The sequence below is a fragment of the Chiloscyllium plagiosum genome, unplaced genomic scaffold (assembly GCF_037043375.1).
Source record: "Chiloscyllium plagiosum isolate Xiang-an unplaced genomic scaffold, Cpla_swu_hap1 HiC_scaffold_19, whole genome shotgun sequence".
Taxonomy (NCBI): domain Eukaryota; kingdom Metazoa; phylum Chordata; class Chondrichthyes; order Orectolobiformes; family Hemiscylliidae; genus Chiloscyllium; species Chiloscyllium plagiosum.
In genome coordinates, this window is record NW_028270157.1 from 36,646,674 (window position 1) to 36,670,655 (window position 23,982).

Consider the following 23,982-nt stretch of genomic DNA (forward strand, 5'->3'; position numbering starts at 1 on the left):
CTCCTTAAGTACCCTGGAATGCAGACCATCAGGTCCTGGGGACATATCAGCATTCAGACCTTAAAGTCTAACCAACACCATTTTCTGCCTAATATAAATTCCCTTCAGTTCATCCATTACCCTCGGTCAGGGGTGGGCAACCTGCGGCCTTAAGGCTGCGTGCGGCCTTTTAGGCCATTGTCTGTGGCCTTTTTCTTCAAAAGGAAATTTCGGATGAACATTTTCCCCAGTTAGCAAAGGTCATTGATGAACAGGAGGATTCTTGCGAATCATTTGAAGAATACGCAGCTGTTATAGACTTATTAATTGGAGAATACAAGAAAAGGTTCTCTGACATTGAGAATCATGACATCACATTCAAATTGGCATTTCAACTTCACCTAGTTGATGTCTCCAAGGCTCCTAAAGAACTACAGATGGAATTAATTGAGCTCTCAGAAGATGACATTTTAAACTCCTTATTTGACACTAAGATCCGATTGAAATATGGAAAAATGCAATAGAATATCCATGCCTTTGGCAACATGTACGAAAAATGTTTTCTTGCTTTTCAACCACTTATTGCTGCGAATCTACATTCTCCTACTTAACCAAAATCAAGATGCCCTTAAGGTCACAAATGACGGGTATCCTACAAAAAGCAGTCACAACAAAGTCATTAAAAGGTTAGTTAACTTTAGAATTAACATTTTTTTTCTCTTTTTAGTTAGTTAGCACATAGTAGTTAGATTTTTACAAAATAATGTGAATTTTGAAGAATATATAATTGAAGTTTCTTGGATGCGGCCTTATTAGACTACAACTAACATAATGCAGCCTTCCAACATGAAAAGGTTCCCCACCTCTGCCCTAGGTCCTTCAGCCACTATTACATCTGGGAGATTGTTAGTGTCCCCAGTGAAGACAGATTCAAAGTACCTATTCAATTCTTCTGCCATTTCCTTGTTCCCCATAATAAATTTACCCATTTCTGTCTTCAAGGGCCCAATTTTAGTCTTAACCTTTTTTTTTATTTTCACATAACTAAAAAAGCTCTTACTATCTTCTTTTATATTTTTGGCCAGTTTGCCTTCATACCTCATTTTTTCTCTGCTTATTGCCTTCTTAGTTATCCTCTGTTGCTCTTTAAAAGTTTCCCAGTCCTCCGGCTTCCTGCTCATCTTTGCTATGTTATACCTCATTTCTTTTATCTTTATACAGTCCTTAACTTCCCTCATCAGCCACAGCTGTCCCTACCTCGCCTTAGGATCTTTCTTCCTATTTGGAATGAACTGATCCTGCACCTTCTGCATTATATCCAGAAATACCTACCATTGTTGTTTCATTGGCATCCCTGCTAGAGTATTGAACCATTGAACTTTGGCCAGCTCCTCCCTCATAGCTCCATAGTTCCCTTTGTTCAACTGCAATACTGACACTTCCGATTCTCCCTTCTCCCTCTCAAATTGCAGATTAAAACTTACCATATTATGGTACCTACCTCCTCATGGCTCCTTTACTTCGAGGTCCCTGATCAAATCCGGTTTGTTGCACAACACCAGATCCAGAATTGCCTTCTCCCTGGTAGGCTCCAGTACAAGCTGCTCTAAGAATCCATTTGGGAGGCACTCCACAAATTCCCTTTCTTGGGGTCCATTACCATCCTGATTCTCTGTGGTGTAAAATTCCAAGCAGTGGAATGTGGTGAAACGGTTAAAAATTATGTCCCAATACATGTGTGAATCTAACCGGAATGGAGGTGTTGCTTAGTCCCGTGTGAATCTTCTTATCTGTATGTAACCAGAATGGAATGTGTTTTTTAGCCTTGCTCTGCTGTTCACATGAATGTTTATATCTGGAAAAGAGTATATCAGCTGAAAAAGTCTCCAGTTCGGTGAGTCTGCTCCGGGGTTACGTTTAACCGCCGAGCGTGGGTTGTTGGCAACCGCTCTACGAGAACTGACGGCTCCCAGTTTTTGTAACATGTAGAGTGAGTATAAGCCAGACCCGTTGTGCGACGCTGCGGGGAATAAAATGCCCATATTCTAGCAGTCTCGCCTCTTGGTCGTTTGTTCTGTGTCAGACTACTCTCCTACGAACCTGACCTTGAGAATTTTTTAAAACATTTGGCGTAGTCGAGCAGGGTCAATCGCAATTGAGGAGAGATTTTGATACAGAACAATGTTTTGGAAAAAGACTAAGAAACCAGAAGAACAAACTGTGGAGGTCCCGACCGTCCCGGGATGGCATGGATGTGGGCATGTACGTGGCAGTTTGTTTGAGAAAGGATCCCAGTCCTGCCGAAGAACCCCTTGCCTGGGGTACAGCGGAGGATGTGGGCATGTCCAAAAAGCTGAAGCGGAGTTAACAAAATTGAATGGGATTGAACTGAACTGAACTGAGTGGAACTGAAGTGAATCAAATTGAACGGAACAAAATGGAACTGAGCTAAATTGAATTGAAATGGACGGAACTGAATTGAACACAATTGAATTGAACTGAACAGACCTGAACTGAGCTGAATTGAATTACACTGAATTGACTGAACTGAAATTAACTGAAACGAATTGAACTGAATTAAGCATAATGTAACACATGTATTGGGCCAAGCAGTGGAATGTGGTGTAAAATTATGTCCCAATACATGTGTGAATCATAATGTAACACATGTATTGGGCCAAGCAGTGGAATGTGGTGTAAAATTCCAAGCAGTGGAATGTGGTGAAACGGTTAAAAATTATGTCCCAATACATGTGTGAATCTAACCGGAATGGAGGTGTTGCTTAGTCCCGTGTGAATCTTCTTATCTGTATGTAACCAGAATGGAATGTGTTTTTTAGCCTTGCTCTGCTGTTCACATGAATGTTTATATCTGGAAAAGAGTATATCAGCTGAAAAAGTCTCCAGTTCGGTGAGTCTGCTCCGGGGTTACGTTTAACCGCCGAGCGTGGGTTGTTGGCAACCGCTCTACGAGAACTGACGGCTCCCAGTTTTTGTAACATGTAGAGTGAGTATAAGCCAGACCCGTTGTGCGACGCTGCGGGGAATAAAATGCCCATATTCTAGCAGTCTCGCCTCTTGGTCGTTTGTTCTGTGTCAGACTACTCTCCTACGAACCTGACCTTGAGAATTTTTTAAAACATTCTCCCAGTCTACCTCCATGTTGAAATCCCCCATAACAACTGTAGTAATACCTTTGTGACAGGCCAATTTCAACTCCTTATTCAAATTACACCCTACATCCAGACTACTGTTTGGGAGCCTGTAGACAACTCCCATTAGGGTCTTTCTACCCTGAGAATTTCTCAGCTCTATCCATACTGACTCTATATCTCCTGATTCTATGTCCCCCCCCTTGCAAGGAACTGAATATCATTCCTCACCAACAGGGCCACCTCATCCCCTCTGCCTGTCAGTCTGTCCTTTCGATAGTGTGTATAGCCTTGAATATTCATTTCCCAGGCCCTGTCCACTTGAAGCCACATCTCAGTTATCCCCACAACATTGTACCTGTCAATTTCCAACTCAGCCTCAAGCTCATTCACCTTATTTCTTATGCTTCGTGCATTCATATATAATATTCGTAATTTGTTACTCCCCTCACCCTTCCTATCAATCCCTATTTCACTTGACTATACTATATGATCCCTTCTTGAGTTTTCTGTTCCATTGGTTCTGTTGTCTTTCTTAACTTCTCTTATTCTCACTCTCCCTTTAACTTCCTTCTTAAATTTCCAGTTTGTCCCCTCCCACCCCCACTATTTAGTTTAAACACACCTGTGTTGCAGTGGCAAACCTGCCTGCCAGAATGCTGGTCCCCCACCTATTAAGGTGCAACCCATTCCTTTGGTATAATTTATCCTTACTGCAAAATATACCCCGGTGATCCAAGAATTTAAATCCTCGCTTCCTGCACCAGTTCCTCAGCCACACATTCAAGTCCATTATCTCCCTGTTCCTGCCTTCTCCAGCTCGAGGAACTGGAAGCAAACTGAAAATAATCACCCTGGAAGTCCTGCGTTTCAGCCTTCTTCCGATTTCTCTGAAGTCCCGCTGTAGAATGTCCCTCTTCTTCCCGAAGTCATTTGTGCCGACATGCACCACCACCTCTGCTCTTCACCTTCGCCCTTGAGGATCACACCAACTTAAATAGAACTCACTTACCTTCCCAACAGCCTTTATGCTATGACCTCACTTCTGCCCAGCTCCGCTGCTCCCTGCTGCAAAAAAGACTGCTGGCTTCGAGGTAAGTACTTAAATAGAACTCACCAACCTTCCCAACAGCCTCTGTGCTCCGACCTCACCTCTGCCCAGCTCCTGCCGCTCTCTGACTGACCACATCCAAGCCCTTGAACTGATAGTGGGCACTGGCCTTGACTTACTATTCAGCACTACTTGACAGTAGCGCGTCACATTTGACTCAACTGAGGACTACCCGCTTAAACTTTGCAAAATGGCCATTTGGTTGAAGCACATGCAGTGTGTTTGCCGCATACACTTCCGTCACGTAATATAGATGAGGTATTGGTATAGCACCATACCATACAGCAACATACCCACTCCTTTTACTGACAACCATAACAAGGTCTATGACAAACAGCAAGGCATCATGGAACTTTTAAGCTCTGGCTGAGGAGGAATAGTGCAAAAAGGCAAGGCAAGGCAGAGATGTTCTGAGCATCCAGGAAGACACAAAGTGAGTCAGCATTAAGAGCGCAAGCAAAAAGCCTTGAGAAGCAAACCTGCTCCAATCCAGGAGTGCCTGCCAGGTGTCCCTTCTTATCCCTCTCTGTTGCATCCATCCAGCATTCTCTGACCCTGTTATGGATCAGATCAAACCCCCTCAAAGTATATTAAGAAGATATGATGTGGAGATGCCAATGTTGGACTGGGGTGGACAAAGTTAAAAATCACACAACACCAGGACGTGGTCCAGCAGGTTTATTTGGAAGCACTAGCTTTCAGAGCGCTGGTCCTTCATCAGGTAGTTGTGGAACATGCAGAAACTTGATGTCTGTGTTGAAAGGTGCGATCTTCTTGGAGATCCTCTTCACTTTGAGCTGGCAGTTAGTGGTGTCGATGGTAGCCAAGATGTGGAGATGTCAGTGTTGGATTGGGGTGGACAAAGTTAAAAATCACAAAACACCAGGTTCCACAGTTACCTGATGAACGAGCAGCACTCTGAAAACTAGTGCTTCCAAATCAATCTGTTGGACTATAACCTGGTGCTATGTGATTTTTAACATTAAGAAGATAGTCTTGCCCCTCACTTTTTTTAATTTTAAAGGTAAGTGTGAGGCATTGCATTCCAGCTTCAATTCGATTGGTCAAAATACACAATGTTAAGCATAATACACTTTATTTTTACATGACAGTTAAAATACTGACAAAATAAAAATTAAAGAAAAGAATTGGCTTAACTATAGCCCTTTTAAAATGCTTACCAAAATAATAGATATTAACTACTATTAATTAACTTTCCAATATAAAAACATCCCATAAACACATCCTTGTCAAAGGCAATTACAGTAAAATATATTGTCTCACATGTAATTCTAGCACCAGGAAAGGAACCCCAGCTTTTAATCGTAACAGAGAGAGGCATAAAAGCTTCCACATCCAGCTTCAAGACCCTAGCAATTGCAGAAAGCTAAAACTAACAATCTGGTTCTGAGGGAGCTGGACACCACCCATTCAGACTGTTTTTAATGTTCCAACTTTTAAAAAATCCCCAAGGCTTGACACCTCTGTCCCAATCTTTCTTCTTGAAAATAAAGGATAAAATAAACTTCTTAAAGTCATAGTATTGTCATAGCCTTCACACAATCGATCTTCCAGATCAAGGTCATGGTGTCCAATGAGATCTCTGATGACATACCTGAAGATGCTGAGGCTGTGCTCAAAATTCATCTCCCAATGTGTCAAGGCTCTATCCATCTTTTCATCCATGGTCATTGGCAGAAACTCAGCTCTGGCGAGTCTGCTAGCTGTATTTCAATACACAAACCAGTCTAATTTTCCAGGGCAACTCCAGGCTTGTCCTTGCCTGCATTTGTTGTTCTGTCCTGAGAATTCCATCAAGCCTGGTTGCTCAAAGGTGCCCATTTTGGTTTTGGGCCTTGGCTACCAAGCCACAATTCATGGCACGTCTTTGGGACAATTTCTTTGACAAGCATAAAGTTAAAAATCACACAACACCAGGTTATAGTCCAACAGGTTTAATTGGAAGCACACTAGCTTTTGGAGCAACGCTCCTTCATCAGGTGATAGTGGAGGGCTCAATCCTAACACAGAATTTATAGCAAAAATTTACAGTGCAATGTAACTGAAATTATACATTGAAAAATTGATTGTCTGTTAAGCCTTTCATCTGTTAGAATACAGTGATAGATTCACTTCTTTCATGTGTAAATCACAAAACCTTTTTTTTAAAAAGTTGCATTCTCGGGCGGGTTAGCTGTTAACAATGGTGATAGCTAGACAATATATTGAAGGTGTTGGCCCCCTGTGTTCTCTGTCTATGCCATGATGCTTAGAATGATTCTAATCTAAAAAGTGAGATAACAGTTTTACATAAATTCATGCAGGTTTTGAGCTCAGAGTTCTACATGAATGCATGCAGTTTTTGAGCAAAGTACAATGTAACCCTGCAAGTACAAATTCACCCCACAAAAGAGATGTGTGCATGTGGGTCTTTGTCTGTGTGTGTGTGCCTGTCTGGGTTGGGGGTTGTGAGTGTGAGAAAGTGTATGTGTGTGTGTGAAGTGAGTGCAGAGTGTCTTAAGTCTGTGAGGGGGTGATGTGTGAGTGTGGGAGTGTGTGTGTCTGTAAGGGTGTATGTGGGTGTTATGACACCAACCAGATAGCAGACTATACCAGACTTGGTCTTGAACAATGAGACAGGATAAATTCGTGGCCTCATAGTGAAAGTGCCTGTGGGTACTTTAAATAAAGGCAAATAGGAGGGTATGAAAGCAGAGCTATCAAAAGTGATCTAGAAATTTAGGTTAAGGGTAGTTCAGTAGAGATGCAGTGATTAACAATTAAGGGGATATTCCAGAAAGTGCAGAATATTCCAACAAAAAAGAAAAAAAATCTAAGGAATGGACCCATCACTAATCTTCGCTTTCAATTGTGCTAGTGTCATGTTTAATTAACAGAGCCACTCCTCCATCTTTCCTAGCTTTCTGTTCCTCCTAAATATCAAAATCAAATCAAAGAAAAGGCACATAATTGTACAAATAGAGGTGGCAAATCAGATTGGAAAGAATATAAAATAAAGCAAACAATTACTAAATGATTAACAAGGAGCAAAAAATTGGAGTACAAGAGAAAATTATCCAAAAGTATAAAAACAAATAGAAAAAGCTTCTTCAGATATTTAAAAAAAAGTGAACACAGTAAGTGTTAGTAATACAGACAATTAGCAAAGGATTTCAATTCTTGCCAAACATGCGAGGACTAGATTACCATACCATGTGATACAAAACATGTGCAATATTAATAAAACGAATGTACAATTCTTTGAAAACAGGTTCAAGATTCTAAACAGTCAGCAATCAAGACTGAGACATTAACTGCCATAGCCAGGAAACCAGCTTCACAAGGATTTTGCATTCAACTGTTCTCCAAAGTAAGGACACTGGAAACATGCTCAAATTGCAGTGATAATCTGTTAACATAGGTGTCCATCTTTGACAGTGCTCTAGTATATTTCAGAAAACAAACTTCTTCAACAGTGAATTGCCTCTATTCTACCAAAATTTATATATTAGGAGACTCAAGGTGACAAAAGATTTGACAAATGTCTATATATTGGCTTCTGCATCTGACTGTTGCTTTGCTTGGGCTCTGTCACATGCTCATGGAGTCATTAAGAACATTGCCTTGAAAATATCAAATGGTCAAATGTGCTTTCTGACTTTTACATTGAAATGCTAGAGCAACAGAACATTCTCTTGTGAGGCAATCTTCAAGTAACAGTCTTAGTCATTGGATTTACGTTCTGGAATGTCTCTGTGAACAGTCATATCTGCACAAATTTCTTATCGGGATGAAAGGAACACTGAATGGCTCAATCAACAGGTTCAAGAACAGCTTCTTCCCTGCTGTTCTTAGACTTCTGAATGGACCTCTCAAATTTCAAATCTAATATTGATCTTACTTTTTGTCCATATTCCCTGCAGCAAAAACGCTGTATTCCTTGCTCTGTTCAATGATCTTTTTATGTTCTGATCTGACTACTGTATGTAAAAAAGGTATTTATGGCAACAGTAAATCAACCAAATCAAATCCCAACTCTTGGAACACAGGCTCTTAAGATCTGACCCAGGAGAAAGTTCCCCAGAAGTTGGTATTCTTGTTCTGGCTGATCAGGTTCTTTGGGAAAGAATGCAGAACCTGCCAGATATGGGGGTTGTTTGGTCTGCCTTGGTAGTGTGTTGGAAATTTAAATAGAAAACATAAAATAGCCCTCCGATCATCACCGCCACACACTCTCTAAGCCCAATCCTTGCCAACCCATCACACGCCCACTTCTCACAACTTCATAACCTTCACACCAAACTCTGCTCCCTAACCCCACACCTCATGGCCCTTCGTACCCTCAATGACAATCCACATAATCACCACTCTCTGGATGAGCAAATTTCTTCTCATCTCGGTCCTAAATGTTGTACTCCATATCCTTAGATTATGATCCCTGGCTCTGGACTCCTCCATCAGAGGGAACATTCTTCCTATATTTACCCTCGCTATCCTTTTATAAGTTTCCATAAGAAGCCATCATTAATATACGCAATGCAATTAATTTTCACTGGCTTTTGTTCATTATTAGAGCATTTATAATGTACAGTTGAGTGTTCTACCATACAATTGGGTTCTGAATACATTCTGGAAATGTGTTGCTGGAAAAGCGCAGCAGGTCAGGCAGCATCCAAGGAACAGGAGAATCGACGTTTCGGGCATAAGCCCTTCTTCAGGAATGGGGAAAGTTTGTCCAGCAGGCTAAGATAAAAGGTAGGGAGGAGGGACTTGGGGGAGGGGCGTCAGAAATGTGATAGGTGGAAAGAGGTCAAGGTGAGGGTGATAGGTCAGACTGGGGTGGGGGCGGAGAGGTCAGGAAGAAGATCTCAGGTTAGGAAGGCGGTGCTGAATTTGATGGATTTGACTGAGACCGGGTGGGGGGAGGGGAAATGAGGAAACTGGTGAAATCCGAGTTCATCCCTTGTGGTTGGAGGGTTCCTAGCCGGAAGATGAGGCGTTCTTCCTCCAACCGTCGTTTTGTTGTGGTCTGACGATGGAGGAGTCCAAAGACCTGCATATCCTTGGTGGAGTGGGAGGGGGAATTGAAATGTTGAGCTACAGGGTGGTTGGGTTGGTTGGTCCGGGTGTCCCAGAGGTGTTCTCTGAAACGCTCCGCAAGTAGCCGGCCTGTCTCCCCAATATAGAGGAGGCCACATCGGCTGCAGAGGATGCAATAGATGATATGTGTGGAGGTGCAGGTGAATCTGTGGCGGATATGGAAGTTTCCTTTGGGGCCTTGGAGGGAGGTGAGGGGGGAGGTGTGGGCGCAAGTCTTGCACCTCCTGCGGTTGCAGGGGAAGGTGCCGGGAGTGGAGGTTGGGTTGGTGGGGGGTGTGGATCTGACGAGGGAGTCACGGAGGGAGTGGTCTTTACGGAATGCTGATAGGGGAGGGGAGGGAAATATATCCTTGGTGGTGGGGTCCGTTTGGAGGTAGCGGAAATGACGGCGGATGATGCGCTGTACATGGAGATTGGTGGGGTGGTAGGTGAGGACCAGTGGGGTTCTGTCCTGGTGGCGGTTGGAGGGGCGGAGTTCAAGGGCGGAGGAGCGGGAAGTGGAAGAGATGCGGTGGAGGGCATCGTCGACCACGTCGGGGGGGAAATTGCGGTCCTTGAAGAAGGAGGCCATCTGGGTTGTGCGTTTTTGGAACTGGTCCTCCTGGGAGCAGATGCGGCGGAGTCGAAGGAATTGGGAGAATGGGATTGCGTTTTTACAGGGGGCAGGATGGGTGGAGTTGTAGTCCAGGTAGCTGTGGGAGTCGGTCGGTTTGTAGTAGATGTCCGTGTTGATTCGGTCGCCTGAGATAGAAATAGAAAGGTCGAGGAAGAGGAGGGAGGAATCTGAGACTGTCCAGGTGAATTTGAGGTCGGGGTGGAAGGTGTTGGTGAAGTGGATGAACTGTTCAACTTCCTCGTGGGAGCACGAGGCGGCGCCGATACAGTCATCGATGTAGCGGAGGAAAAGGTGGGGGGTGGGGCCAGTGTAGTTGCGGAAGATGGATTGTTCCATATATCCTACGAAGAGGCAGGCATAGCTGGGGCCCATGCGGGTGCCCATGGCTACTCCTTTCGTTTGGAGGAAGTGGGAGGATTGGAAAGAGAAGTTGTTCAGGGTGAGGACCAGTTCAGTCAGTCGAAGGAGGGTGTCAGTGGAAGGGTACTGGTCGGTACGGCGGGAAAGAAAGAAGCGGAGGGCTTTGAGTCCTTCGTGATGGGGGATGGAGGTGTACAGGGACTGGATGTCCATGGTGAAAATAAGGCGTTGGGGACCGGGGAAGCGAAAATCATGGAGCAGGTGGAGGGCATGGGTGGTGTCCCGAACGTCGGTGGGGAGTTCTTGGACTAAGGGGGACAGGACGCCAGCTCGCAGATACCTCCTCCTACTGCCCCCTTGACCATGACCCCACCCCCCACCCCCAAACCATCATCTCCCAGACCGTCCATAACCTCATCACCTCGGGTGATCTCCCATCCACCGCCTCCAACCTCATAGTCCCACAACCCCGCACCTCCCGCTTCTACCTCCTGCCCAAAATCCACAAACCTGACTGCCCCGGCCGACCCATTGTCTCCGCCTGCTCCTGCCCCACCGAACTCATCTCTGCGTACCTTGACACCGTCCTGTCCCCCTTAGTCCAAGAACTCCCCACCTACGTTCGGGACACCTCCGATGCCCTCCACCTGCTCCATGATTTTCGCTTTGCCGGTCCCCAACGCCTTATTTTCACCATGGACATCCAGTCCCTGTACACCTCCATCCCCCATCACGAAGGACTCAAAGCCCCCCGCTTCTTTCTTTCCCGCCGTACCGACCAGTACCCTTCCACCGACACCCTCCTTCGACTGACTGAACTGGTCCTCACCCTGAACAACTTCTCTTTCCAATCCTCCCACTTCCTCCAAACGAAAGGAGTAGCCATGGGCACCCGCATGGGCCCCAGCTATGCCTGCCTCTTCGTAGGATATATGGAACAATCCATCTTCCGCAACTACACTGGCCCCACTCCCCACCTTTCCTCCGCTACATCGATGACTGTATCGGCGCCGCCTCGTGCTCCCACGAGGAAGTTGAACAGTTCATCCACTTCACCAACACCTTCCACCCCGACCTCAAATTCACCTGGACAGTCTCAGATTCCTCCCTCCCCTTCCTCGACCTTTCTATTTCTATCTCAGGCGACCGAATCAACACGGACATCTACTACAAACCGACCGACTCCCACAGCTCCCTGGACTACAACTCCACCCATCCTGCCCCCTGTAAAAACGCAATCCCATTCTCCCAATTCCTTCGACTCCGCCGCATCTGCTCCCAGGAGGACCAGTTCCAAAAACGCACAACCCAGATGGCCTCCTTCTTCAAGGACCGCAATTTCCCCCCCGACGTGGTCGACGATGCCCTCCACCGCATCTCTTCCACTTCCCGCTCCTCCGCCCTTGAACTCCGCCCCTCCAACCGCCACCAGGACAGAACCCCACTGGTTCTCACCTACCACCCCACCAATCTCCATGTACAGCGCATCATCCGCCGTCATTTCCGCTACCTCCAAACGGACCCCACCACCAAGGATATATTTCCCTCCCCTCCCCTATCAGCATTCCGTAAAGACCACTCCCTCCGTGACTCCCTCGTCAGATCCACACCCCCCACCAACCCAACCTCCACTCCCAGCACCTTCCCCTGCAACCGCAGGAGGTGCAAGACTTGCGCCCACACCTCCCCCCTCACCTCCCTCCAAGGCCCCAAAGGAAACTTCCATATCCGCCACAGATTCACCTGCACCTCCACACATATCATCTATTGCATCCTCTGCAGCCGATGTGGCCTCCTCTATATTGGGGAGACAGGCCGGCTACTTGCGGAGCGTTTCAGAGAACACCTCTGGGACACCCGGACCAACCAACCCAACCACCCTGTAGCTCAACATTTCAATTCCCCCTCCCACTCCACCAAGGATATGCAGGTCTTTGGACTCCTCCATCGTCAGACCACAACAAAACGACGGTTGGAGGAAGAACGCCTCATCTTCCGGCTAGGAACCCTCCAACCACAAGGGATGAACTCGGATTTCACCAGTTTCCTCATTTCCCCTCCCCCCACCCGGTCTCAGTCAAATCCATCAAATTCAGCACCGCCTTCCTAACCTGAGATCTTCTTCCTGACCTCTCCGCCCCCACCCCAGTCTGACCTATCACCCTCACCTTGACCTCTTTCCACCTATCACATTTCCGACGCCCCTCCCCCAAGTCCCTCCTCCCTACCTTTTATCTTAGCCTGCTGGACAAACTTTCCCCATTCCTGAAGAAGGGCTTATGCCCGAAACGTCGATTCTCCTGTTCCTTGGATGCTGCCTGACCTGCTGCGCTTTTCCAGCAACACATTTCCAGCTCTGATCTCCAGCATCTGCAGACCTCACTTTCTCCTTCTGAATACATTCTGTCTAGTCCTATTATATTAATACACAATAATTGATGACCTACAACAAAAACTGCAGTACAGAACCTCCGTGACAATACAAAAGAGTTATTGGAGGATTACAGTTGACAATCTGAAGTGATTCACAGCCTGAACAAAGAAGTAGCAGAACTGGAAACTGTGCATAAGGAGCCCTTGACGCTTTGTAGAGATCAAGAAATAGGACTTCCAATTCTACACAAAACTCACCTGCTTCTTTCTCAGTGCCAAAAAGGCTAAAAGTAAGTTATAAAAAAATACTTAGGAGTTAAATATTGAAGCAGTTGATACAAGAAATTTGAAAACCTATGCTCTTTTTAGAAAAAGGACACTTTTGGGATGGAGAGTGTGGTAAAGGCTCATAACCAACTACAAGATCTCTGTGGAAACATCAATGTATTTTGTCATAATGGGTAGGATCCAGTGGCACAGACTACATTGGAGTTTCTTTCAAGTAAGGATATATCAGTGAACCACAATGGAAATGGGAAGGTATTCCTCCTTGGCTAAAGTTCATCATCCTACTGTACCAAGGTAAGCATTCTAGCATACACAGTGCAATTCATTCCCATTAGTCATTGAGATGTACAGCATGGAAACAGACCCTTTGGTCCAACCCGTCCATGCCGACCAGATAGCCCAACCCAATCTAATCCCACCTGCCAGCACCCGGCCCATATCCCTCCAAACCCTTCCTATTCATATACCAATCCAAATGCCTTTTAAATGTTGCAATTGTACCAGCCTCCACCACTTCCTCTGGCAGCTCATTCCATACATGTACCACCCTCTGTGTGAAAAAGTTGCCCCTTAGGTTTCTTTTATATTTTTCCCCTCTCACCCTAAACCTATGCCCTCTAGTTCTGGACTCCCTGACCCTAGGGAAAAAACTTTGTTTACTTATTTTATTCTATTTCTTATGGATTTCCAATAATTGAGCACTTCCTGTGCACAGCCAGCAATCTGGCAATCTGGTTCTAAATATAACATTCAAAAGGTTACTTCTTCTCAATCGAAAGATTACCTTCTCATGGAATGAAAGGGAGGCATTATAGTGCAGTGAATGTTAGTGGCACAGCTATTTGTGCTGGCACAGGTGATGGAAAAATTGTGAAGAGTTCCAAGGGAGTGAGGTGGCAATGTGGAGGCCATGCAGGGTCAGCAAGCTGGGGGTTGGGAGGAGGGAGTTTACCAGGAGAGAGTGAGGGAATATGTTGCATATGATAGTGAGAATGGTAGAGTATGAGCCTAAGTGGGAGGAGTATGTAGTAGCAGAGTTGGAGTGAGTGTGAGGCAATTGATGGAGGTGCATGGCACTTACTCTGGTGGAGAGAAGAAGGTCATTGATCTTTTTATAGGTCTGTTGGCCATTTCTCAGCACTTTTGGCAGGCCCTGACCAGCTACACCAGAATTTTGAAAGGCAGCTTACTTTTGACCAGTGGAAATGAACACTTAAGACAGAAGATACTTATGAAAATTGTCATGAATTAAATCTCCTTGAGGAGTTTAAAAACTACATCAACATTCCAGTAAGAATATACCTTGAGGAAGAGAGAGTGACTGGGACAAGGCAGACAGATACATTGCCTGATAGTTACCCACAAAACACTGTCCTGGACAAAATCCTTCCCGACCCATCCCAACCAACCGGAAAGGACAGAGGTGGAGAGAATGAAAGGACACGGAGGGAGGGAGGGAGGGATGGAGGGAGGGATGGATGGATGAATGTTGGGTATTCTCCAAGCTAAGAAACTTGCCTGTTTTAATGACAGAAAGATAATGCATGCTGAAGGCTACGGGAAAGACCAGGCTCTTATATTCCATGCAGACAATGGGGGTCAGTCAAAGAGGGTAGCAGACGAGGCTTACTGCAGCTGTGAGTCACTGTAAAGACACCCATTTTCCAAAGACTGAAAATCATTCCCATCAAAAAATTGGGAATTGATTCAATTCTTCGCCTGGTTTGATTTGAGATCCAGTCTGACCAGGCCACAGATTTCTTTATTTTCAAAATATACCACAAAGATGTGGGTAATCAGGCTTGAACAGAGAAAGTCGTATCATGTCCAGCGGAGAGGAGGGGTGGGGGCGGTATTACTGTAGCACCATCACATGGTCAGGATATACTGCCATGAGTTGCTTTATGACTTGGAGCGTATGTTGTTCACCACCAGGTACTCACCCAATAAGTCCATCAGATTTACTCTGTTTGAGTTAGTTTATGGGGATCAAGTACAAGTTCCTCTGAAACTAATCAAGGAGGGGTCTCAGAAGGAGAAAGCTTTCACCTTGTGACTCACACAAGCCTGTGAAGTGATTTGAGAATTCGAGAATAATCCATCAAACATGATGAAACCTAAAGCAAACAAACCTTACTGCTTCATACTTCTTCCTCTATTCATTTCAGCTCAGCTGCCTGTGGTGCCATAAACATGGCTCTGACTGCAATCCCTAAAAACCCATTGCCCCCCACCATAAACCATCATGGAAACCTAATTTGCAAATGGGATCACGAAAGGACACCTGCACTACATGCTTTTGGTTCCCTGGCACTGCCTGGTGTTCACCCACTCATTGTCTGCCACTATGCTCCTAGTTTGCAGTGTGACCATCTCACTGAATGTGCTATGTCGCTCTCAGCCTCACTAATGCTCAAATTCCAAACCCTCTTGACAATTCCAATGCATACCATTGTTGAGATCACTGATAGCGTCCATGACTTTCTAAATATTTCAGACCCATATTTCACATGACTGAGTTGCCCTGCCTTGCTTTAAAATTTAATTCACGTTTCTTAATTGTATTCACTCTTAGTAAATCTTACTACTGTTGATAAATCTTACTAGTACTGAAAAATCTGACTAATACACAATCCTTAAAAGCAGTTACTCATAACCAGTAAATCTATGACAATCTAGTGATGTTGCTGATTTTATTTTCAAATCTGATGTAACTGCAACTATCAGACTCATCTCCTCTCCCTCTGCTAACACCTGAAGGGATGTGCCCTGGGCCCAGTGTATCATTGACCAAACCCTATCCTGATTGGCTTACCTTTCAGTTGCTGTCACTCTACAGCTTTCCTGTGATCTCACTGAATTTTTTTTAATTGCAAAAATGTACTTTATTCATAAAAAAATCTTTATGTACTTACAAATACTATTCTGTCAGACTTTGCAGAGGAAGAAAACAAATACATCGGAATTTGACAAACCTCAGAGTTTCCATGCAGTTGCAAACAAAGGCATTTTCTACTCAGAAAAGGACACCAATTACATTTGTTTTGAGGCAGCAAGAGGATCTAACAACTGAACAGACCCCCATTGCACTTTGGCAAAATGACCTTAGATGGCGGTCTTTCCCCACAGTGCCTTAGCAGCAGCTGCCCCAAGCTTTTGTACATCCCTCAGCATGTGGTCGTGGACCTTGAAATGTGTCAGACTGTGACACATGGTTAAGGTAAACTCTTTACACTGTAAAACCAGCAAGTTTCGGGCTTGGTCGATATTGATCACTGTTTGTGTCCAAATGCCTGTTTCAGCATTCCTTGTTCACCTCAACCGCTAGGTGCTTCTAGGTCCACTGCTCACACATTCCTCTTGCTGATGCTGACTGCCTCCTCATGTAAACCCCACAAAACAAATCAAAGATGGTGGCAGGTCAGACATCTGCTTTATTCTTTCAGCTCATTCTGTGGGAAATTACAAATATTTGTTCAAAACAAATATTCTGCAAAGAGGCTTTTCTTTTACTGAATTTGGGCAAAAAAGTTATATCTGCTACTGAAGTAATATTTAACAAGACTGTAAAGGTAAGATATATGACCAGTATAAGATAACAGTGGCTATTCTATTTCTGAATTTTATATTGGCAGGAAACTAATCTCAGTTCCACATGTTGCAGCAATAAACATGTTGAAAACAATGTTAGCCTATACTATGAATATAATATACAGTACATCTTTCAGTACTCTGTAGCATTTAACATGGTCAATTACAACTTTTCTAATCATTTTCATTGTTTATCCACCTCTCCTTATGGTGTATGAGTCCAAACTTTGCCATCTGTTTTTCCTCATTGATGTTTCCTTTTGCTTTCTCTCATTCCCACTTTATCCCTCTTTCCTCATTACTCTCAGGAGGCAAAGAGGAAGCTTTCATATATTTGATGAACTCTACATTTCCACTTCTACTCTTGATTTACAAATATTTTTTACGTGTGTTACCAGATTACATGTCTGAGACAAAAATTGGCCAGAATTTTCTTCAGTTGAACACTGGAAAGGCTAAAGCCATTTAAATTGCTTTCACCGCAAGTCTCAACAATGCCCCCATCTATTATCTTAGGTTTAAGTACACAAGCTAATATTTTCTCCTCTTGAACATTGGGAAGAGCAATGATCTTATTCAGAACTTACTAAAAACTGACCCAGGACTGAGCTTTGGATTCTATATTCTAATCTTCCTCATTACTTTGTACCACCTCCATGATTCTGCATGTCTGCACTCCCACCCTGTCGGAGTTCACCACACAGCTGCCTCTGCATGTCTATCTTCCCTGGAGCATTCTGTGTATTCCCTATCCCTTTCATCACCAGTGGTGATAGTGTCTTCAGTAATCTTGTTCATGCCCTTTAATGTTTTTTTCCTCAAATCCTCTTCCTTTGAACCAACGTCTCCAAATTTTATAAATCTTTTCCTTCTTATTTCTTCTTGGAATATAGCCACAATTGGTAAAGTCAGCATATATGGATCATCCCTAGTTGCTCGTGAGAACTATTTGAGACTCTGCAGGGCATGTTGTCATGTGTTAATCCAGTGACAATGAAGGAGTGTATATATATATTTCCAATCAAGGATATTGTGAGACTTGGAGGGGAGCTTGTAGATGGTGGCGCTCCCATACATTTGTTCCTTTCTTCCCATTTTTCAGATGGTCAAGATTAAAAGTTGCCTTCAGAAAAGCCATGATGAATTGTTTTAATGCAGTAAATATTGTATGCTCTACCGTGGCATACTGTTCGTGGATAAAATCGAGATGTAAGGAATTGAATGAAATGCCAATCAAGTAAGTGCTTTTGTGCTAGCTCGTATTGAGCTTCTGATGCTCTTAGAACTGCATGCTTCCAGGCAAATAAGGTCTATTCCATTACACTACTCATTGTACCTTGCAGACAGTGGGCAAATTTGGTTAGTTTTGAGCTGAATTGCTTGCTGCTGAACTTCCAATTTCTGACTTGCTTTTGTAACCACAATACTGAGGTAACTTGACTAGTTAGGTTTCTGGCCAATTCTCATGATGTTGATAGTGGGGGAATTCAATGATAATAATTCTGTCGACATCAACAGGCAGCTGCTAAGTTTCTGCCTTGTTGGATATGGCCTGGCACTTATTTTGGATGAATTTTATTTTTCATTTAGCAGCCCATGTCTGAACTTTATTGTGATCTTGCTGCTGGAGAGCTGGGACAGCTTCCTTATTTGAGGAGTTACAAAGGGAATTGTATACTGCAATCAATGAACACTCCCATTTCTCATGTTTTGTTGGAGGTCTAGCAACTGAAGCAGTCAAAGATGGCTTGGCATAGCACATTACCTTGAGGAACTCCTGTCGCGCTATGCTGGAACGGAGATGATTAATTATAACCATCTTGCTTTCCCCTAGGCATGATGCCAGATATCCTTTGTAAAACCTATCCAATAAACAAGCTTTAGGACACATCTGCCACTACTGCTTATGAGCAGCTTTTCCTACATGAGTATCCACATGATGTTTTGCTATATTCCTGAAATCTGTCAGCGACTGTAACCTCAAACAAATGGCTGGGAAGGTGATTGTGCACATGGACCTCTGTCTACATTCTTCAAGGCAGGACTTAAACAAATTTGCAACATTTCATGCCCAGTATTGTGGTAGCAGTTATGATTTCTTCATTCTGCAGTATTCTACCAAGCTTGCTGCATGTCAGCTTCCATAACAAACCAAAGGGTAGCAAACATGTCAAACATGCACTGACAACATGACTGCTATGAATAAGCTATGCACATTTGGGCAGCATCCATTCATAAATGGCATTGAAGTAATGGTAATGCAAACTCAATGGTGGCTTGTTGGGGGGGGGGGGAGCGGTGAAGACATGAAAAAATGGATCCATTTGGCCAACTTAATGCTATGTAATCTGCAACTTATTGTGTTAACTGCAATTATGTATGGCTGCACACCTAACCAGGAGGCATGAGGTGAGTACATTAAGGCTAGCATTAATTAATACCAGCCTGCACCTTCTCAAAGAGGAGATATGTTGTGGCTACAGCAGCTGGTGTAGCAGCTTGTAAAAAGACTGGAATGGTTACACATCATGGAGACAGCAGACTTCAAGGATCTTTAAAGTTGCACTGGAGACCTTTGGTGAAGAATGTGCAAAGGTGCGGTTTCCAGCGGCCCATCCAGATAACTGCTCAGAAACACATTGAATTAGATAATTGTAGTGATCAATGGCAGGAGTCAAGCCCAAAGAACTGCTTGCAATACCAAAAGAATGTTCATTGACTTTACAGAAGTGACTGAGGTCAGGGAGTGCATCTTTCAATGTCATTGCTCACCAATTGCATCCCTCCCCTACCACACTACTCAATATAGCACAACCCCTTTGCTAACAAACTAATGCAATCACACAGGATTTCTAATCTTGCTTTCAGAGCTGCATCTCACTCGCAAATTTTATACTGCTGCGTGCCTCACACCCTTATTTCGCAGCTTGCACACATTGTCGGCTAGCACCATCACATTCTGCTACATTAGTCAAACAGATTGCAGGACGCTAAGAGGGAGAGGTATCCTAACTTCCATTTCCCAATGGAACAACAGCAACATTTTTGTCGAGTATCTCTTGGACTTAACTGCTCATTAAAAATAAACAATTTAACATCTGTTGAGCATGAAATCATCCTGACATCGAAATGTGGTAGCAACAATTACATTTGTAAATAAAATCAGGCAGAATGTAACTCTGCAAGGAAAATTTAAAATTTCCCTCAAAATAATAAATATGCCTTGCGCAAAATCACAAATTTATCCACTTTATTTGACTGTTGTTTGAAGATTCAGTGGTGACTGAAACTTTCTAATATTGCATTTCAGGCTTTTTAAAAATCAAAATGTGTCCAAAATTGGGTGAAACATTAATAACGTTTCATCTTGGTGCTTCAGTTGGGCATAAGTCTTAAAAGTCAGAATCATTTTGCTGCTAAAACCAACAACTGAAATTAATTATCGAGTTTTGTACAGAACCCAAAATGAACGAAACTCTTCAAAATTATTTTTAAAATGTAATTTTACAATATCTTATTGAAGGAATTTAAAAAGTTCTGTACCAAATCATTTGCCATTTACTTTCAAAACAGTTACTTCAGCTGCTAAAGGTTAGCAAAATGCAGTCAACCCTGCAATTCTGATCAAGAAAATAATGTGATTTCAAAATTAGTACTGATATTTGAATTAAAATCACCAAAAAAGTAGCATATACACTTCCAATAAAGAACGCAAATGAATCCCATGTCAAATTGGAACATACTTATCCAAATTTTGCAGTCAGTGATGAATGAACAGTACGCTCTGTTGATCTTGAAGAAAGCCACCCACAAAGATTTAGCAAGATATGCAATTTTGACTTCCCCCATTACAGTAACAATTTCATTTCGTCAACCAACTATAGGGACTTCTGGTGTCCAGAAACAGTGAAGTCATCAAGCATACAGAATAGCCAACAAATGGAAGATAAGAGCACAGATTAAACTTTACATTTCAAACATTTTACAAAGAACAAATTAAAGATTGAAGCATAAATTGAATGATAAATATTTAATTATTTAAAATTTAATAAAATAAAAATTGGGTTTTTACAATTTCAAAAATGGACTTTTAATCAGGAAGGAATAACACTAGAATTCTACAATTAGTTTTTCAAGAGTAGAGAATTTTGAAAATCTCAATTACATCTCATTCAACAAGGCACATTTACAATTTTTTAAAAATACAGTAATAGTCTGAAATATTAATATCCAGGCCAAAATCATGTGCTGATTGCAATTGTGAAGACTGCATATGTGCAACCTGTTGAATGATAGGCTATCTCTGATAGCAACTGACAAAATTCTGTGTTGAGCTGCAAGAGGATGCCAGTTTCATGGAGTAATGACAACAAATCTTGGCAGTCTTACCATCATTACAATTTCAAAACCTGGACCTTTACTTTGTTTCATTAAACCACTGGAAAATGTTATTTATTCTATTGCTGTGTTTAGATTCAGCTATGTGTCAATCCAGTTGATTGTGTGTGTGAATACATGTTCGCTTACAGTCTTCCAGACCATTTTAATGTTTTGACTCCCACCAAATCCAATGGGCTCAATCTCTCCAAACTAAACATTAGTTTCTCTCAGTTGGGGGTGAAAAAACAATTTTATCCCAGTAAGAAGCTATTTTTGTCAATAATATACTTTCAACATATCATATTTTGAAATTTGGAACCAAATCGAAAAAAAAAAGCTCTTTAAGCCAATTTTTCAACTAAAATATGGAAATGATGTGCAGGAGAATCTCACTCATTTATAAAGAAATATTTATAGAATGTTAAGGCTCACTCAGGGAAAACAAAATCCAGTGATCAATATTCAAGCAAGCGTTTAAAGATACTTTTAACTAACCTGTTCAGACATACTAAGACATACCTCTGGAGCAGGTTGAACTCCAACCCAGCAATCTTTGCTCACTACCATTGCACCACAACAGCCCAGCAATCTCATGTACTGTGAAATCAGCCACAGATAATACCCATTCAGCCCCATTTAGAACATCTGCAATAAACCAATTCTCACTGGGTAAGCTAAAGCAAATGACAAAAAAACTTGTCTAACAAGTTCTAGACTTATGTAATTTACGTAAACCTCTTGATTCTTGTCAAACTATCTGATTCAAATAGTCTCTCCAGATAAGAGAACGCTCAGGCCTTTCATCAGACCTCAGTCAAATGTTTTTCTAGCTTTCCAATCTGTGATGCAAGAGGCTTTTGGCTAGGTATCAATCGTTTTAAAGAGCTTTTCTATTCAGTAATTTGACAATTACAACTTGATCAGGTTGTTCTTTAACTTCATATGTTGTCAATTTCCTGAATGATTTCCACTGTAGCACTCATATCAAATTGTTCCCTATATGAGATAGTTGTTCAAGTCAGAATAAATCTGCAGTGATTTCCAAAGGACGACTGCTTGAAAATATCCTGCTTTTCAACTTAAAAAGTGGATAGAAAATACATGACAAAAAGAAGGGTTGAGAAGATTTGTCTTATTTTGCTCACTTAATCTGTTACATATTTTTCCTGCTCCAAAACAAAAACCCCAACCACTTGTTGCATAATTTATAATTTTGTAACATCCTATCGTACACTGACTGAATTAGCATTTATTGCACTAGGTGGCAGTCTATTCCATAAATGCATGATTGACTGTAGATTTTAGTCTTCACAGTTAGTTCACATCCGATCCATGTAACCATAATTTTGCTGAAGTTTACATGAAATGAGTGAGTCATGTACTAAGCCACATTCCCCTTACTTAATGTTCTTAGAATAGCTCCATTCAGTTCCAGTTCTGTTTTCCATAGTTTTATTTTAATGTTTTGTGACAGCATGATTTTAGCAGTGCACATTATTTCTCTGGGTTACTTGTATGAAATATTGCATTTGAGTGATATTAAGGTCAATAGTGTTGATAAATGAGCAATAAAGAGATGCTGAAAATTGTTGAGTTTAATTACCATGACTTAATGTTTGGTTTTTATGCTAAAGTCAACGGTATATAGAGCAAAGCAGACCAATGGATAGTTCTCATTTGCCACATTCAAAAAATTGACTGGATTAGCATCCAAAAGAAGCTGGTCAGAAACTCCTGGGATTCCATCGATAACAGTTTCCAAACCCATGATGTTGAGTAGGAGGCACATGAGAATTAAATTACTAGCAAGTTCCCTTCAAATCATACATTATCCTGATAAGGCACTGTCATGTCATTCTTTCACTAACACTGGATCAAAATCATGGATCTCTCTCTCCAACAGCAATGTCTGTATATATCTACACCACATGAAATGCATGAGTTCATGATGGTGGTGAACTATCTCGAAGTTAGGGGTGGTCAATAAAAGTGCTGCCTTGTCAATGACACTTAAGTCTAATGGGAAAAGTAGCCATTTTGACAGAGAAGTTTCTAAAAAGTACTTCTAGCATTAAATTAAAAACAATGATTTACTATTGGGAAACATAATCGAAGAAACTGATGGAGAACACAATTTACAGAAAACTTGATGGTTTTAAATTACATTAAACTTGAGAGGACAAATGAACCTGCAGCTTTTTCAATCACTGAACAAAACTGCCGATGATGATCTTTCACTTCCAAGTTTCTACTGGTGCTTCCTTTCATAATGATTTTAAAAATAATTATGTATAACATTAGAAAATCCCAGTTCCTGGTTTTGATAATTTAACACTGAAATGAAGCTCTAATATCATATGTGGTAGCATGCTCACTGTGAATTTTTGTTTAAATATAAAAGTTATCATGTAAGCAGTTCAATTTTTTAAGTGCTGAATCAAAGGAAAATTGAAGAAATCAATATCACTGCCAGTTCCAAGTGTTTAATAGGTGCAAGAGCTGAAAATGTGTTGCTGGAAAAGCGCAGCAGGTCAGGCAGCATCCAGGGAACAGGACAATCGACGTTTCGGGCATAAGCCCTTCTTCAGAAATGCCTGAAGAAGGGCTTATGCCCGAAACGTCGATTCTCCTGTTCCCTGGATGCTGCCTGACCTGCTGCGCTTTTCCAGCAACAAATTTTCAGCTCTGATCTCCAGCATCTGCAGTCCTCACTTTCTCCTTTTAATAGGTGCAATGCAATTTTTCAGCAAATCTGACATTTGTACACATGCCTGAATGTGAAAAGGTGGATAAAAAACTTTAAACTTTCTTTTGCAAGGTCTGGGATTAAACAAACTAATAACATCGAAAGTTTGTGATCACTTTAGAACTAGATTTTTGAACCAATCATAAAATTATTTTAACATAGTTAGCACTGCTGCCTCACAGCACGAGGGACCCAGGTTCGATTCTTGCCTCGGGTGACTATCTGTGTGGAGTTTGCACATTCTCCCCGTATCTGTGTGGGTTTCCTCCAGGCGCTCTGGTTTCCT